The 17,362-nt window shown below is 53.8% G+C and overlaps 1 pseudogene; it reads right to left on the minus strand.

Moving 5' to 3' along the window:
* Positions 1-1,781: 1,781 nt before the first annotated feature.
* Positions 1,782-17,092, minus strand: LOC115916777 (annotated as a pseudogene).
* Between the last annotated feature and the right edge of the window lie 270 nt (positions 17,093-17,362).

Raw genomic sequence — 17,362 nt, forward strand, 5'->3', positions numbered from 1 at the left:
AAAACTGTTCTGTACAGAAATCCCTGTGTAATGGGGGACATGTCAGATGCTGCTGGGACATCCCAGAGAGCTGAGGGAAGAGCTGTGATGGTTATTAAACTGTTCAAATGTCCAACTTGTGTTTGTTGGCAAGAAACCTTTCTGTGCCTCTGAGTGTCACCAGGCCCTGAGCCCAAAGGACACAAACCTGATGAGTTGTGGTTCCCACTGCAGGGGCTGCACTTGGACCTTGGCTCTGCCAGTCTCTTCCAGCCCTGGCTGCTCAGAGTTTGGGCCTTGGAGCCTCAGGTGGCCAAAGGCAGCTGCTGCTGGTCCCTCTGTGTGCCCGAGTTCAGCAGTGCTGCTCCATCAGTCTGTGCCCAGCAACGGGGAAAAGCCTCAGCCCTGCAGGGCCAGGAGCTGCCGGGCTCTGCCTGAGCAGCTCAGCCAGCAGGAAGGGAGCTGCTCCCCACACGGGAACCAGGAGCAAAGGACATTCCTTTTTTACAGCATGTTTTCTGTTTTAAGGGAAAAAAAAAAGGAAAAAGAAAAGAAGAAAATCTCTATAAAATGGGAAAGATAAAAACAAAACTCAAGTGTGCAGTGAAAAATCTTCTGTAACTCTGAATTAAGAGGTAACTGATCTTTTGAAACAGAGAACTCAGATATTTACTTTATAAATGTGCTGATGGCATTGATGCATCTTACTGGCCTCAGTAATCTTTTTAAAAACGATTTTGGGGTTTGTTTCCAACATCATTATTTTAAATTGTGGTTGAAGCAAGAGGAAATTGCTTTATGCCCTGCCAGCTCCAAGCAGGACTGGGAATCTAACCCCTGTCAAACCCCAAATCCTTTAGAAGATGACCTTCCTTCTCACCTTGTGAATGAGCTGCACATTCCCTTTGAAACTGTCAGGGGATTTCTTAGAGTCACAAAGTCCCACTGACAGCTTTTTGCTCTGGCTTTGGCAGTGCAGAAGGGCAATTCTCCATCCAGCAGCTCCAGACTGCACTGCCTCAGGAGCACGGCCCACTCGCCAGCTTTGGCCCACTCGTGGCACTTCTAGAGGAGGAAGAAAGTGCAATTGCACAATTCCAGCCAATCAAGAAGGAAGAATGGGACAGACAGAACACCCTGTGCAGATCCAGGCGTTCAGCTGGGACTGTGGAGAGTTTGGGTCCTTGCCAGTGGGATGTGTGTCCCCAGCTGCAATCTCTGGGCCTGCAGCAGAGTCTCACTCACCTGCCAAAGCAGAAAGCTCAGGCGCTGTGCTCACAAGGGGCTCGTCTGATGCAAAGCTGTCAGAGCAATGTGAGGGCAGAGCCAGCCCAGCTGGGCCCAGGGCTGAGCCCAGCAGAGCCCTGGCAGAGCCCAGAGCAGCCTCAGCACCCGCAGAGCCCGGCTGCAAGGAGAGAAAGCAGAAACCGCCCGTCAGCTGAGGGCTCCTGTCCCCTTGTGCCAAGGCCTGCGGTGCCCAGGCCATGCTGGCTGTGCCCAGAGCTGTGCCCAGAGCTGCCCATCCCTGCTGCCTTTGGCACAGAGCAGGAGGGCAGGACATGTGCCCAGCCTGCAGCCAGCCACGGCACATCCAGCCCTCAGCAGCTGCCCAGAGCCAAAAAGCAGCTGGGCAGCCGACTGAAGAATTCATTGCATCTGCCCCAGCAAAGGGGGAACCTTTGGTGCCCGGCCAGGCCGTGCCATGCCCAGATCTGGGAGCATCCTCCTGCCTGTGGACTCACCTGCAAATTGGGCCTGGAGCCTGGCTTTGAAGAAGGTGCCAGCATCCAAGTCCATCATCTTCAGCTGGCCAGGCCGAGGAAGAGATTGTCATCCTTGAGGTTGTCCTTGGTGTCTCCAGCAGCAGCCCCACCTGGTACAGCTTCTCCAGGGGCTCCTTCTCCTTCCCTGGGGCCAGACCAGGCTGTCAGGGCTCTGCCCAGGGCCCCAGCCATCCATGAACCAGACAAACAAAACCAGGGCTGATGGTGGCCACCAGTGCTGGCCACACCAGGTCTCCAGCTCAGCTCCAGCCCAAGAGCTGCGTGTTCCCTTCTGCTGACCCCTGCTCAGAGCTACAGGTAGGACAAAACCAGCCTGGTTTGCTTTGCCACTGATTGCCAAGAGATGTGTGGAGCTGGTACCTGCCAGGCCCCTGGATCCAACTGTGCACGTGGATCTCTCCCATCTTCTAGGGCAGAGGAACACCTTGCACCCAAGGATGACAGAAAAGCTCTTCTAATGATGGCCTGTCTGAGGGTTGCATGGACAAACACCTCTTAATGATATCCTGGCACTCTGGGGAGAGAAGCCAGAAATCACCAGTCAGTTGGAGAAGTTGCCCCCCTGTTCCTGTGCCCAGGCCATGCTGGGTGTGCCCAGAGCTGGGCCTGAACTTCCCCATGGATGCTCTGCTTTAAGGAGAGCAGGAGAGCAGGACATGTGCCACCTCCTCAGCAGCTGCCAGAGCGGGATGCCCACGAGCCCGCTGCTGGCTCCCAGCACTGGGATTCCCCCCGTGCCCAGAGATGAGGATCCACCTTGAGAGAGCCATCGTGGGAACAAGATCCGCCCCCGGATGATCTCCTGGCCCCTCCTGAACGGGTGCTTCCCCATGACCAGGTGGCACAGCAGGAGGCCCAGGGACCAGATCGTCGCTGCCTCGCCGTGGTAGTGCTGGTGCTGGATCCACTCTGGTGGGCTGTAGGACAGGGTTCCTGTGGAACACAGACACAGCTCAGCAGGGGGATGCTGCTGCTCCCAGAGCCTGGCCCCAGCATCCCTGGGCATGTGGGGGCTGCCCCAGCGGCACACGGGGTGAGCGCTGCCCTCTCACCAGCACCTGGGACTTGTGTACAAACTCGGGGCTGGAAAAGAAGCCACTGGTGCTGGAAGAGGGCAGCAGAAACCCTGGGAAGGCCCAACCGTGACACACAAAGGAAAAACCCACTCAGTGGTGGAGAAAACCCACTCTCCTCGCCACCTGCATGGCCCCCAGAAATGTCAATAAGCCAAGGCAAACAAGGGGAGCGGAGCAGTCCAAGCCCTTCCTCGCCTGCACACCAAACCGTGCGGGGCACGGGGTCAGACCCCCCTCTCTGCTGCCCCCATGGGGGTTTGTGTCGGGCTGGCTGCCCCAGCTCCAGCCCCTGCCCAGGCCACAGTGGGTGCTGAAGGCTGTCGGCAGGGCTGGGAGCTGGCCCCCCTCACAGCCCCACCCAAATCAACTTGGCTCCAGCATCAATCCCATCCCGGCTGCAACAGGGGGAAGCCCCGGTGCTGCACCCAGGCTGGGCCATGAGATGCCCAGGAGCATCCCCTGCGAGGGCTCACCTGCAAACTGGGTGTAGGCTGTGTCTTGGAGGAAGGCGCCACAGCCAAAGTCGATGAGTTTCAGCTGCCCGCTGGCCAGGTCGAGCAGGAGGTTCTCGGGCTTGATGTCCCTGTGCAGGACCCCGCAGCTGGTGCAGTGCCGCACGGCCTCCAGCACCTGGCGGAACAGCGCCCGCGCCTCCTCCTCCGGCAGGAACCCCCGCTCCGCCAGGAAACCCGAGAGCTCCTGGCACCGCTCCGGACGCTCCAGCACCAGCACGAAGCTGTCGGGGAGCTCCAGCCACTCCAGGAGCCGAATGACACCGGCACAGCCACGGGACACCTTGGCCAGCAGCACGATCTCCAGGGGCGCGCTGGTGCCGTCGGGCTGCGGGAGGAGCGCGGTGCCGTCAGTGCGGCTGAGGCCGTGCCGGGGCTCTGGGAGCCCTCAGCCAGCCCGGGATGCTCTGCACGCCCCGCTCAGCCCACGCCCGCTCTCCCCGCAGGGCTCCCGGCGGCTCCCACCCTGCCGGGCCCCGGCTCCTCGCCGCCCGGCACGGCCCGGCTGCTGCCGCTGGCCCCGCTCACTCACCAGCTCGCCCCAGTGCCGGACGCGATCCCGCGGCACGCGTTTGATGGCCACCTGCGAGCGAGGGAGAGCAGCGGGCTCAGCTCGCCCCGCGCACTGCGCCCGAGCCCCATCCTCCTCCTCCTCTCCTCCTCCATCCTCCTCCTCTCCCTCCCGCCGGCCCCGCCGCTCACCGGGCGCCGTCCTCCGTGGCGCCTTCTCCGCTCCCGAAGCCTCCGCCCTCCCCAGCAGCGAACCCACTCGGTACCGCTCCTGCAGGGCCTCCTGCGCCTTCCCTGCGGGCGGACGCGGCTGTCAGCGCTCGGCCCGGGGCCAGCAACGGCCCCCGAAGCTCCCCTCAGCCGCCCCGGGCCGGCCATGCCCAGGCGTTCGCTCTGTGGAACGCGGCACGGGAGGCTCGGGGCGGCGGCGGCGCTGCCGAAGCCTCCGGCTCCTCGGGCCGGGGAGCCTGCTCAGCGGAGGCGGCGGCAGCGGCTCCGCGCCGCCTGTGTCCTCCGCGGGCCCGGGAGGAGAGGGGCGGGGGGGGGGCGGGGGGCCGGGGCCGGGCCGGGGTCGGGACTGGACCCTGCCTCGGGTCCGGGGCCGGGCCTCCGGGCCAGGCGGAGGCAAGGGCGGCGATGCCGCCCCGCTCCCGGCACTGATGCCCGCCCAGCAGCGCCACCGCCAGTACGGCCAGAGCCGGGCGGAGCCAGACCGCTGGGGCGGGACGGCGGGGCCGGGGCACGGGGCAGCAGGGGCAGGGGCCGGGGGCGGGGCGGCGGGGCATGGCCCGGCATGGCAGGGGGAGGGAGGCGGGGGAGAGGAGAGGGACGCCGGGCAAGGGACCCGGGGAGAGGGTGCGACAGCAGGGAGAAAGAGAAAGAATGAGAGAAAGAGAAAGAAATGAGAAAGAGAAAGAAAGAGAGAGAGGAAGAGTGTTCTATAGTATCTGTTTTGGTGCTGCCGCCGCTGCTGCTGCTGCCGCTGCCGCCGCCGCTGCAACTGAAGCACCGGGGCCGTTCGTCCCGTGTCCGCCCCTTCGCCGCCCCCGAGCCCCGCGCCCGGGCTCCCCGGGGGCAGCCCCTGAGCCTGTCCAAACATGGGAACTTTGCAGAGTTGAGCCAAGACCCAGAGCCTTGACTCCTGCACAGTGGCACAGCAATCCCCTCGGTTGCTGCTGTGCATTGTCCCTGCTGAGGTCCAAACACTGTCGGAACACCTTCCCTGAATGCAGGATTCCTACCTGACCCCAGCACTGCATTTACCTTTCCAGTGTTGCTTTCCAAAAAAATCAGGGGAAGGAAAACTGTGTGTGGCTCATGGTATTTTACAGTGTCTAAAAATCACTAAATCATGGATCTTAGAGGTGAGATCCATTTGGAATTAATGGAATGGAGAAGTAGTGCAACATGGAAAAAGAGGCAGCATAAAAATAAATAGAGGAAAACATCTTGGTTTGTTTCTTTCTGTTTTCATTTCATTTCCTAAAAACTGTCTCAGTTCTTCAGGAATCTTGTCCACAGTCCTGTTTGCTCTTCTCAAGAGCCTTTCCTGGAGAACAAGGTGCAGCTTCTGTCACAAGATTTGCCACCAGCTGCAGCTTCTCTTGGCTTTCCACACTGCACAGTGTGTGTGGCAGGACTTTTGCAGCAAAGCAGGACAAATGTTTGAGAACTTGACAACTTGTCCTTTCTTTTCCTGGTGGACTGGAGAGTTGTGCTATGGATGAGGTTTTCATTGTTATGTTCTAACCTAAGGAAACAGGAGGTGGTACCAGGAATTGTTAGGGAATACAAGCCTGGCTGAATTCAGAGAAAGAATCTCCAGAGCCTGCAGCCACAAGTGGAGAGTTGTGTGATAATCATTGCAACCCGTCACTTGAAATCTTGAAAGTGATCTGGAATGTGAAAATGGTCTGACAGAGGGAGTTTGTTTCTGAGTTCAGTGTGGATGATTCCACATGTGGTGCCTTGGTGCATAAATCAAGAGCAGAATCAGTTCATGATAAGCACCAGAACAAGATGGACCTCTCAGAGCAGCCAACTGAAAGAATCTGAAAAGGAGAAATTCAGGGAATGACTTGGTGAACCTGGCCTGGAAGAAGGGTGATGTTTTCTAATAATTACTTATCCACTCCCTTGGCTTTTGGCTTTCTTAGCAAGGCCATTTGCATCCCAGGTTCCCCATGAAGGGAGAAGCCTGAGCTTGTGGAAGTGCCTGAAAGATGCCCTGTGCCTCTGCAGGGACACTCAGGCTGGACCAGGACCCAGAGCCCTCTCTGGGACAGCCTCCTCCGAGCTGGAATTTGTGCCGTGCTGGGAGAGGAGCAGGAGGGGGAGAAGGCTGGCGCTGTGTGGCAGGAGCAGGAGGTTTGGGCCGCAGGACATTCCGTCTGCGCCGCTGCCCCGCAATGGGCGGCCGTGCCCGGGGCTCTGGGCCTGGCCCCGCGTGCGCTGAGCTCCCTGGGCTGGGCTCAGGTTCCCGCTGGGCCTGGGCAGAGCCTGGGCTCAAACTGGGGGCAGCAGCAGAGCAAAACACCTCTGGGCATCTGCGTTTCCTGCTGCTGGGAAGGAGCAATGAAGCAAGTCGAGAAGTTCTGGTTTCTGTTTCTCCTGGTGGATTTTTTTAATTTAATTCCACACTATGGAGGCAATTTTTATGATGTCCTCAGTCAGTTTATTCTATTTCAGGAGCACCAGCAACAGAGCTCTGTTTGAGCACTGCAAATGTGGCCTGTGTGGCTTTAATTCCCCTCGCCTTAGTGCTCAGGGGCTGGTGGGCATTCCAGTATCTGCTGATCTTTATGCCTGTGACAAAAATACTGACTTCACTGTCATGAAAGCACCGTGGGTAGCACCGCAGCAGCCTCCTGCTGTCACCTCAGGGTGAGTGAAACAGAGCTGCAAACAGCGCTGGAACCCGATCCTTTCTTCCTCTGAGGGCTGGCTCAGGGCAGCACAGGCGGGCCCTGAGGAGTCAGGGCTGTGTGTGGGTGCCGGTTGCTCTGCTCCAGAACTGAGCTGGAAAAAGCCCTTGGGAGCCGAGGCAGGAGCAGGCGGGAAGGGGGCGGCGCTGCTGCTGCTCCGGGCGGGGAGCCCGGCTGGGCGGGCCGGCGCCCCCGCGCTGGGCGGCTGCTGCTGCTGCCAGAGCCGGGCGGGACTCGGGCACAGGGAACGGACACGGGGGGACAGCAAAGGCCTGGCGGCTGCAGGGATGGTGGCGCTGGGGCCAGCGCCAGCACAGAGCTTCAGCCCGCAGTTAACCCTGAGGGAAACGCTGGGGAAAGGCTCCATTTCAGCCTTTCTGCACTCGTGGCTGTGAAGGGACTGAAATGAAAGGAGAACAAGCAGGGCCCGACCCCTCCTCCTTTGGGAGGAGCCCCGGGCCTGGGGCTGTGAGGGGCCATGAGGGGCTGTGAGGGGCCATCAGTCATGAGGGACCATGAAGGGCTTTGAGAAGCCATGAGGGGCAATGGGGAACTCAGAGAGGCCATAGGGGTCTGTGAGGGGCTGTGGGAGCCCAGGCCCCTCATGGAACCAAGGGGCCATTGTGTCCCAGCAAGGCCTTGTGGAACCAAAGGTACCATGGTGACACTATTGAAATAAAAACAGGGCAGGAGACTTTTCTCCTTTTAACGCCTTTATTAAAGTGATCAGCTCAGGATTAGGAAGCTCAACGGGGCGGCCGTCTCAGTCTTCTTCCCAGCATGGCTCAGAGGAGGAAGATGTGCAGCTTTGCCTACGAGGGGCAGAGCCGAGGCGTCCAATCCTCACAGGAACACCTGGGCGGGACCCCGGTGTTTCTGCTTTCTACTGATTCCCGGTACCGAGTCACTACCTTAGACGACTTCTGCATTCAGGGTGAGGGACACAAAGGTCTCTCAACGTCTCTTCAGGTCTAGCACTCTATTCCTCACGTCCACAAATCACTCTAATTCTTTAATTTTATATTTGGCTCGTTGTTTTGGGTTTTTTTTTAAGTTCAATATGTCCCATGGTACACTGGTTCTCAAAATCTGCACATTCTGATGTCCTTTTCCCTCCCTGACTGGGAGAGGTACACCTTTGCCTCAGGCAGGGTTTTACCAATACAGAAGGAGGGCTATCAACCTGCCCTGGCTAGGATCGTTAAGTGATACAAAGAGAACTATTAACTCTAACGACTTGTAATTAACATAACAAGTAACTCTGCCCAGCAGCTCTGCCTCAGCAGCTCTAGTTTATAGATGTTGTAACTCAGTTTTTTTTTCTACTGATATAAAATTTAACGAAATTCGGTTCATAACACTATGGAACCTCATGGTACCACAGGTCCATTGTTCCACAGCAGCCACAGCAGGGCTGCAGAACCAAGACAAAGTCTGGGTCTGGGATTGGATCCAGCTGTTCCCAGTCTCCTCTCTTAAAAGCATTTTAGAAGTCTAGGGGCCCTGCAGGAGTTTGAGGATCCATGGTGGCTGCTGATTGTCATTTCTCCACCTCATTTCTCAGAAGGAGTTTCTCCAGTAAAGAAATAAAGCTTTTGCCTGAAGCTCCCACTGTGCCCATGACAGGAACCCCTGTGAGTGTCTGGCACATCCCGGCTCTTTGGCAGCCTGGGCACTCCTGGGATGTCACCGTGGAGCCCCCGTGAGTGCCTGTGACAGATCGGTGCCTTTGCAGCCCAAGGTGCCCTGGGATGTCACCATGGAATGGCTGTGACTGCCTCTGACCACAGGGCTCTTTACCATGCCCAGAAAGCCCTGGGAGGTCTCCATGGAGCCCCTGTCTGTGCCTGTGACATTCCAGCTCTGGAACAGCCTGGAGACTCTTGGAAAGTCCCCATGGAACCCCTCTGAGGGCCTGTGACCAATCTGATCCTTAGCAGGCAACCATCACCAGCCCCTGTTGCTATGGTCAGTTTCCATGGCAACCATCACCAGCCCCTTGTTGCTATGCTCAGTCCCTTGGCAGCTCCATGGAGACCCCATGCCAGGGGGTGGTTGCCATGGACACCAGCTCAGGCCTGCAGCCAGAGCCCGTTGCCATGGCAACCATTGGCAGCCCCATCCCCAGGCTCATGGGATCCCAGAAGCACAGAATTGCTGAGCTGGGAGGGACCCATCAGGATCCTCCAGTCCAACTGCTGGCCCTGCACAGGACAGCCCAACAATGCCAGCCTGGGCCTGGCAGCGCTGTCCAAACGCTGCTGGAGCTCAGAGAGCCCTGGAGCTGGGAGCCTTCCCTGGGGAGCCTGGGCAGGGGCCCCAGCAGCCTCTGGGCAAAAACCTTTTCCTGACATCCAAGCTGAGCCTGCCCCGACTCAGCTGCAGCCGTTGCCTCCACTCCTGTCCCTGGGCACCAGAGGGAAGAGGTTCCCACAGCCCCAGCCAGGGACCCGCTCCCAAGGCTGTTGCCATGGCCACCAGGGCTGGCACCAGCTGGGATGCTCGGTTTCCACAGGCCGGGCTTCAGGAATGGGATTCCCCAATTTCCTGCTCCTGCTAAAACCACACTGCCCTCGCTGCCCTCCCGCCTCCCATGGAAAGCACAAAAGGCAAAGATCCTGGGCTGGGAGAAAAACCATTTATTGGGAACAGCATCGAGATAAGGAACAAATGGAACAGAAATTATAATGACAACAGAAGGGATAAATAAAACTGTTTACAGGGAAAACTACAACACAACTCACCAGGGTCTGCCTGGCCACAATTTCCTCTGCCTGGAAAGGACACCCTTCTCTGTAGGAATCCATAAAGTTAGAGGGTTTCAGGTTTGTGGGAAAACAGACAGGCCTCAGTGCAGCAGAGCTATGGATATTGCTGATGCATCTTGTTAAGCTGTAGAGAAGATGTGAGGAATAGAACAATAGAGCTATGTATTAGCGATTCGGAATAACTTTCTAAGTTGCAAAAAGTTTCTATAGCAAGGTTGAAATTATGAATAGGGTTTTATGCTTTGTCTTCTTATAAATGAACAAGCAAGTATTGTTTTAACTCCAGCTACGTGTGCTTATGTTGATTGGATAGAATCACTGTCAATATGCTTTCTCTCTGTGTAATTGGCTAGGATGAGTATTTGGTGACTTGTAACAAGTGAGTTTCTTTGGCTTGCTGCCTGGATGCGAACTGTCAAGATCTTTGCATAGACAAAACTATGTATTATAAAGATTCTAGAAAATAAACGGTTCCAACACATCCATCAGTAGTCCCGTCCCGTTTGTGCCTGTATATAAACTGCCGGCGCATTCTCCTCAGGGGGAGAGAGAGAGTCCCTTTCCTGCCCCTGGCAATCTTCTGAGGTGGGAGTGAAGGTAATGACAGGGCCATGGCCAGACCCTCATGTTCTTCCATCCCACATCATGTCATTGGCAGGGGCAGGAAAAGGGACAGGTGTCTTCCCAGCATGGATCACACGGAACATGAATCAGCAGGGCTCTTCCCAATGTGGGACCTCCAGTGGGAGACGGATTTGGAGGAGTGAACAAAGCTCCTCCTGAAATTGGGGCATTTGCAGGGCTTCACTTACCGGTGACTCCGTTGGTGTCTGGTCAAGTTAGAGCTGCAAGTGAAGCTCTTCCCACACTGGGGACACTCGTAGGGCCTCTCCCCAGTGTGGATGCGCCGGTGGGTGATGAGGGTGAATTTGTGCTTGAAGCCCTTCCCGCAGTCGGGGCAGACAAAGGGCCTCTCATCCGTGTGAATCCGCTGGTGTTGGAGGAGATGGAAGCTGGTGTGAAACCTCTTCTGACAATTGGGACACTCGTAGGGCCTCTCCCCGTGTGGGTGCGCTGGTGCCTGATGAGGTGGGATTTCCGCTTGAAGCCCTTCCCACAGTCAGGGCAGAGGAAGGGCCTCTCCTCTGAGTGAATTCGCTCATGAAGGAGGAGACTGGAGCTGGTCTGAAACCTCTTCTGACACTGGGGACACTCGTAGGGCCTCTCCCCTGTGTGGATGCGTTGGTGGGTCACAAGGGTGGATCTGCAGCTGAAGCCCTTCCCACATTCCCCACACTCGTAGGGCCATTCCCCGGTGTGGATCATCTGGTGGCTGATCAGGGTGCTGCTCTGCCTGAAGCTCTTCCCACACTCCAAGCACTTGTGGGGCTTCTCCCCATCATGAAGCTGCTCCTGAGCCATCAGCTCTGAGCTCTGGCTGAAGCTCTGTCCACCTTCCTGGCTCAGGGTGGGTCTTTCCTCCTCAGAGCCCCCTGGGCTGGGTTTGCAGCCCCTCCTCCCGTGGAATCTCTGGGGATTTTCCTCCCCATTGGAATTCTGCACTGTGGAGTCACTCAAAACTGCCTCTTCCACGAGGTTCTGCCAAGGAGATTTTTCCTCTGTGGTCTCCATCCTCAGGTTCATGTCTGGGGGAGGAAGGACAAGGAGAGGATGGGATTTGCCTCCGTGCCAGAGGGAAGGGGAAGGAGATCCCCCCAGTGCATCCCCAGCAGGACGGGGTTGGCAGCAGGGTTGTCCTGCAGCCGGGGGCTGTGCTGGGCTGGGAGATGGAGCAGGAGAGAGGGGGAAAGGGGCACTGACTTCCTCCTCACCTGCCTGGGTGTCCCAAGGTTCCTTCCTCTTCCTCGCAGCCTCCTCCTCCATCCAATAAAGATTTGGGAATGGGAAATCCTCTTCTGGGAGGAAAACAAAGGGTTCGCACATGTCTTTTGTTCCAGGGGCAGTGCTGGGCTGGGAGATGGAGCAGGAGAGAGAGGGAAAGGGGCACTGACTTCCTCCTCACCTGCCTGGGTGTCCCAGGTCTCCTTCCTCTTCCTTGCAGCCTCCTCCTCCATCCAATCAAGATTTGGGAATGGGAAATCCTCTTCTGGGAAGAAAACAAAGGGGGCGCACATTGTCTTTTGTTCTGGTTTGAAGGCAAACCTGGGGGAGAGTCTTAATCAGAATTACAATTTAATAAGAAAATGAAGATCAAGGCAATGCTACAGAAACACTGCCTTAAACTGACAGAGTCAGGATATAACCTGACACCCTGTTGGTCAGGGTGCTGGCAGCAGTCCCATTAAATGGTGGCTGCAGTCCTGTTGGAGTGATGAACGTGATTCTGTCAAAGCAGTGATCCTGTAGAAGGGTCTGGTCTTCCTCTGAAGGTCCAGTGGTGGTTCTGGAGCTCTTGTCCTCTGGGAATCCAGCAGGCAAGCTGCTCCTGGTGTTGCAAGGCTCAGCTTATATCCAGGTAGGAATGCTTGGATCCTCCCCCTGGGCGGAGCATCCCACAATGGGATGATGGAATTTGATCAGTCCTGCAGTGACACTCAATGGCCCATTCCCAGAAGATATCTCCCCTGGAGGGCGTTATCAGGGCTGAGTCATGGAAGAGATAAAGAACACTGCCCCACCTGTTGATAGCAGTTGATGAAGATGGGGATTGAAAACATGCATTTGGTTCCATCTTCCATTGCAACCTGAAACAGTGGGGTAATCCCTGCTCAGGGGTGAACACCACCCCCTTACCCAAACTGGCTCAGGTGTAAAACCCCCACCCTGGGAAGGCCACACACACAGGGGACAATGTCACACTTGCCCTGCCCCAGGGGAGGTCTCTGTCCCTGTCACTCCCTTGCTCTGCCCCCTTTTCTCTTTCTTTCCATCTCTCTCTCTACCTCACATTTACTGTTCAATAAAATCCACTTTGGATTTGGTCTCATTAGCACCTTAATTGGGGCAGAGGAATCTGTCTAACAATTGTATTTGCCAGTTTGTGACATTATTTTGGCAGAGTGAGTTCAGGGCACTGCTCTCTGACCCCAAGTGCCTCTGACAACAGCATGGTTCCCTCCTCTGAGGAGGTTGTGGCTCTTTGTGGAGGAACTCTTGGAAACTTGGACACAGCTTCCTCTGAGTGACTTATGGGAGAACTGATGTGAAAAATGGCCACTGTGGGTGGCCAGTTAAAAAGAAAATATTTTGTTGTCCTTGCTTGAAATGTTTGTTAGAATCACTGGAGGAGAGGGAGCAAATTATATCAGATTGACTGATAAAGTTCATTTACTCCAAGGTGAGGAACACAAGGCTGCTGAATGTCCCACAAGAAGCCCAGCTCCAGTAGCTAAATTCCCAAATAACTCCAGCCAGGGTCTCCGGGAGGATTTTTTGGAGAGTGTTTGGAGCCGGCAGATCCCGGACTCGAGCCCCGGATATCTCCGGGCTCCCTCAGAGGAGCTTTTTCAGGGGCACAGGAGCGCGATCGCCCCTCGGGGAGGGTCCCGGGGGGGGCTCCCGTGGGGATGGCCCGGTACCGACGGGCGGGACATTGGTTTTGGGGATCCCCGTGAGAGCCGGGGCTGTGGAATGGGGGACCCCCGGGCGGGGAGAGGGAAGGGGCGATAGCGGAGCTGGGGGACCCCCGGCAGCCCGGAGATGAGGCGGGGACGGGACCCCCTGACCCTGACAGGGCCGTGTCCTGGGGTGACTTCATGATGCTCGTACCCCATCGGTCCGTTTAGCCCAGAAATGAGTTCTGCACCTTTAAGGCTGGTTCTGAGAGCGAAGGGGAGGAGGAAGCAGCTGCAGTTTGTTTCCATACACTGCACTCACTCCTCCACATTCCGGCTCCTGGATGGACCAACAGCAAGACATAGCTCTCCTTTGCTTTTAGTTTTTAGCTCTCTGAGGAAGAGAAGTTCCCCCAAATGTTGTTTTTCTTTTTCTTTGGTGCTGTTTAAACCTGCTCTAAACTCAACACCCAGAACACCACCGGCAGCTTGCACCTGTTGCCCACCTGGCTGAGCCTGGGCCTCGGCATATCCAGCACTGGAGGGACTGATAAGAGACTGATAATAAACTGATAAGAGACTGATAAGAGACTGAGTGACCCGAGCTACAGCCCAAGGAGGGACTTGCGGAGTTTCTCATCTATTTTGGAGTAGCAGGAGGTTTTATTCCTTAATATTGTTCAATTTTCGTGCTGTGAATACTTTGCCTGGTAAATAAAGTTTTTTCCACTTTTCTCCAAGGAAATATTTTCCCAAACTGGCTGAGTGTCGGGCTGCTGAATATGCTTTCTAGAGGAAATTCGTTTGGCAGGTTTTCAACCAAATTTGCCCTAAACCAGGACAGGGTGGTGGAAAGAAGGGGGAACCCCAAGTGGCTGGATTGAGGGGAGACTGGAGAGGGGGACCCTGGGACCCCAAAATCCCAAAGAATCCCTAAGCAGGACCCTGAAGAGGGGAGATCCCCAGGACCCACGGGATCCCCAGCAGCCCTGAGATGGGGGAACACCAGAACCCCAGAGGGATGAGACTGGAAATGGGAAACTCCTGGTGGCTTTTCTTTATTCACTCTTGATTTTTGGACATTAGGGGACTTCTAGAAATGGACTTGAGTGGGAGGAATCCCCAAACAAAGGCAATCACAGCTTGTTTTTCCCCAAACCAGGATTTTCCCCAAACCATCCCACAGTGACATCCCCCTGTCCTGCTCTGGGTGAGCTCAGTCCCAAACCTGACCCTGATCCTGGTCTCAATCTCACTCCATGTTCAGACACACTCACAGTTCTGTATTTAATCACATCCCAGTGCCAGACTCGTCTGGCCCCAGACCCAATCCCAACCCCAGCCCTAAAGCCAATCCCATGTCCAGCCTTAACCCCAATCCCAGCTCTAATCCAAATCTCAGCCCCAACTCCAAGCCCAGCCCCAATTCCAGCCCCTTCCTAAACCCTCAGCCCCAAACCAAATCCCAGGCTCAGCCCTTCTGGGGGTTTGGGGGTGTCTCTGTCCCTCTGAGCCCGATGATGTTTGGGTGGGGTCACAGCAGGGCTGAGAGGGACAGAGACCCCCTGCGCCGGCAGTTTATATACAAGCACGAACGGGACGGGACTACTGTGGATGTGTCGGAACCGTTTATTCTCCAGAATCTTTATAATACATAGTTTTGCCTATGCAAAGATCCTGACAGTTCGCATCCAGGCAGCAAGCCAAAGAAACTCACTTGTTACAAGTCACCAAATACTCATCTTAGCCAATTACACACAGAGAAAGCATATTGACAGTGATTCTATCTAATCAACATAAACACATGTAGCTGGGGTTAAAACAATACTTGCTTGTTCATTTATAAGGAGACAAAGCATAAAACCCTATTCATAATTTCAACCTTGCTATAGAAACTTTTTGCAACATAGAAAGTTATTCCGAATCGCTAATACATAGCTCTATTGTTCTATTCCTCACGTCTTCGCTACAGCTTAACAAGATGCATCAGCAATCTCCATAGCTCTGCTGTACTGAGGCCTGTCTGTTTTCCCACAAACCTGAAACCCTCTAACTTTATGGATTCTTACATTTCCCCCTCTCTCTTGACCTAAGAAGAAACCTTTAAAACCTTGTCGCTTACTACTTGCGTTTCATAGCCATACTATTTTTGCTTACTATCTGCTTAAGACCTGTTCTTGTTGCTTCTAAGCATTGCTATATTACAACACAGCAAATTAATGCTGTGAAGGCCCAGTCAGTGTAAAAGATAAAAATCACATCTGGCAATAGTTATAAGTCATTGTTCAAAAAACTCTTGTCGATTCCAGGGTCTTAATTCAAATCCCTCTTCCATTTCTATACCTTCATCTACATTTTCAGTGAGATTCCGAACACTTTCTGTGATTCCACTTCCTAATTCTCTTTCCTGTATAACAAAAATTTCTCTGACCGTTTTGTTCATCATTCGACGCACACAATGAAGTATGCAGGGGATCACTATTAAAATCACAACCAGAACACCCAATACATAGAGACCTATCTTGCAGAGTTGCCTTAGCCAAGGTGCAACACCCCATCCTTGAAACAAGTCATCTATCCAGGACCCGCCATCTTCTTTAATTTGGGCTGTTAAGTCTTTCAATTTTTGTATACTTTTGTGAATGGATTCAGAATGATCTGACAAATTCATGCAACACAATCCTTCAAATTCCTCACAACCGTGTCCTTGTGCCAGTAAAAGAAAATCAATTGCTGCTCTGTTTTGAAGAGTAGCATGTCTAACACTATCAACATCGGTTAACATATCACTAATTGCAGAGGACGTGGCATTTGTTTGTTTACTCAGCTAACATCTAACCCGATCTAATTGTTTCAGTGCCACTGCTGAAGTCCATTGGGGTAGAAATATACTTGCAGAAACCCTTCTTGTTGCTTTCCAAGGCATGAAATCACTTCTACAGTTCTCATCATAATGACGGACAGATCTTGTTCTCTTTTGTTTCTTTTTCATGACTTCTTTGGCTGTGGGTGCAATTACAGTGAGCATTCCAATGCTACATGGGCCACCTTCAAGGTGAGCTGGAATGCCTTGCCACGCCCTATCTCCACAAATGAACCAATATCTCTTGGGCAATTGCCTTGGATATTGGTCAGCCTCGGAAAGCACATTCCAACTGTTTGAAGAATTACACCAAAAACTTAAATTTCTGTATGCAAAATAATAAGGAGTAACATTGTATTTTGGAGGGTCACTTTTTCGCCAACTACTAGAGGTAAAGGTAAAGCAAAAATCTATGGTTAAAGAACTAAGGATTTCCAATTCTTGGGGTTCAGATGCAGCTCTGGAAAGCTTTTTGGCCCAAACGTTCCAATTCAGTGTGGGATCATTCTCATTGTCAATTTGACTTGGCTTACCATTGGATTGCTTTTTGACCAAAGGCAACTCTTTTACTGGCACACCAACCAGACAGGTTGAGAAAGGTTTTTCTGGTTCCGAATTAGACAAACATATAGTATCCGAGCCGGCTGCCTTGGCTAAGGTTACCCATACATTCGTTTTTGGTTGTTCCACAGGAAAATCTGCACGACAAAAAACAATTAAAACACACCAAAACCAACATACAACATGCATTTGCTCCATTCTGCTCATGAGCTAAATTTTGGCAAAATCCTCACATATATACCAATTTTTGAAACCTTGATCGTAGCCTTAAAAAAGATTTTCCCTTGAGAATCCAATAAAGAATCTATATCTTAACAAAAGCAAAAAACCCACAATTTTACCAAAAGTCAGCTCTACTAAACAATCATTTGACATACAACTAACACAATTATAAATAACATTCGTTGACACAAAAATTCATTGACACAAAAATCAGAGTTTGCAGATTCCACCGATGCACAAGGAACGTCAGGCGTGACCCGGGATCCTTCCACTCGGCTCACGTCTGTGTACTTGCTTCCTCGGTTCTGGACTCGTCGACACGTTCTGGGGTGCGATATGGTTTGACGTTTTTGGCAGGAACCCACTTAATTCCAGCACCTGTAGAGACAGAAGCATACCCTTTGCCCCAGGTGATTAATCGGAAAGGACCTTCAATTTGACCAGATTCAGGGTTTCTAATTAAGACAGGAGGATTTTCTTTCAGTTTTGCCTGAGAGCTATTTGAAAAATGCCTAAAAATCGGTGGGTCTGGTTCTGCAACCGAACTGTTTAAAAAATTAAAAACATACAAAGCTTTGTTCAGTCTCATCTGTGGTGTGACCTCTACTCTTTCTCTCTGTTGATCTAGAATGCGTTTTAATGTTTGAT

The sequence above is a fragment of the Camarhynchus parvulus genome, unplaced genomic scaffold, assembly GCF_901933205.1.
Source record: "Camarhynchus parvulus unplaced genomic scaffold, STF_HiC, whole genome shotgun sequence".
In the NCBI taxonomy this organism is placed as follows: Eukaryota; Metazoa; Chordata; class Aves; order Passeriformes; family Thraupidae; genus Camarhynchus; species Camarhynchus parvulus.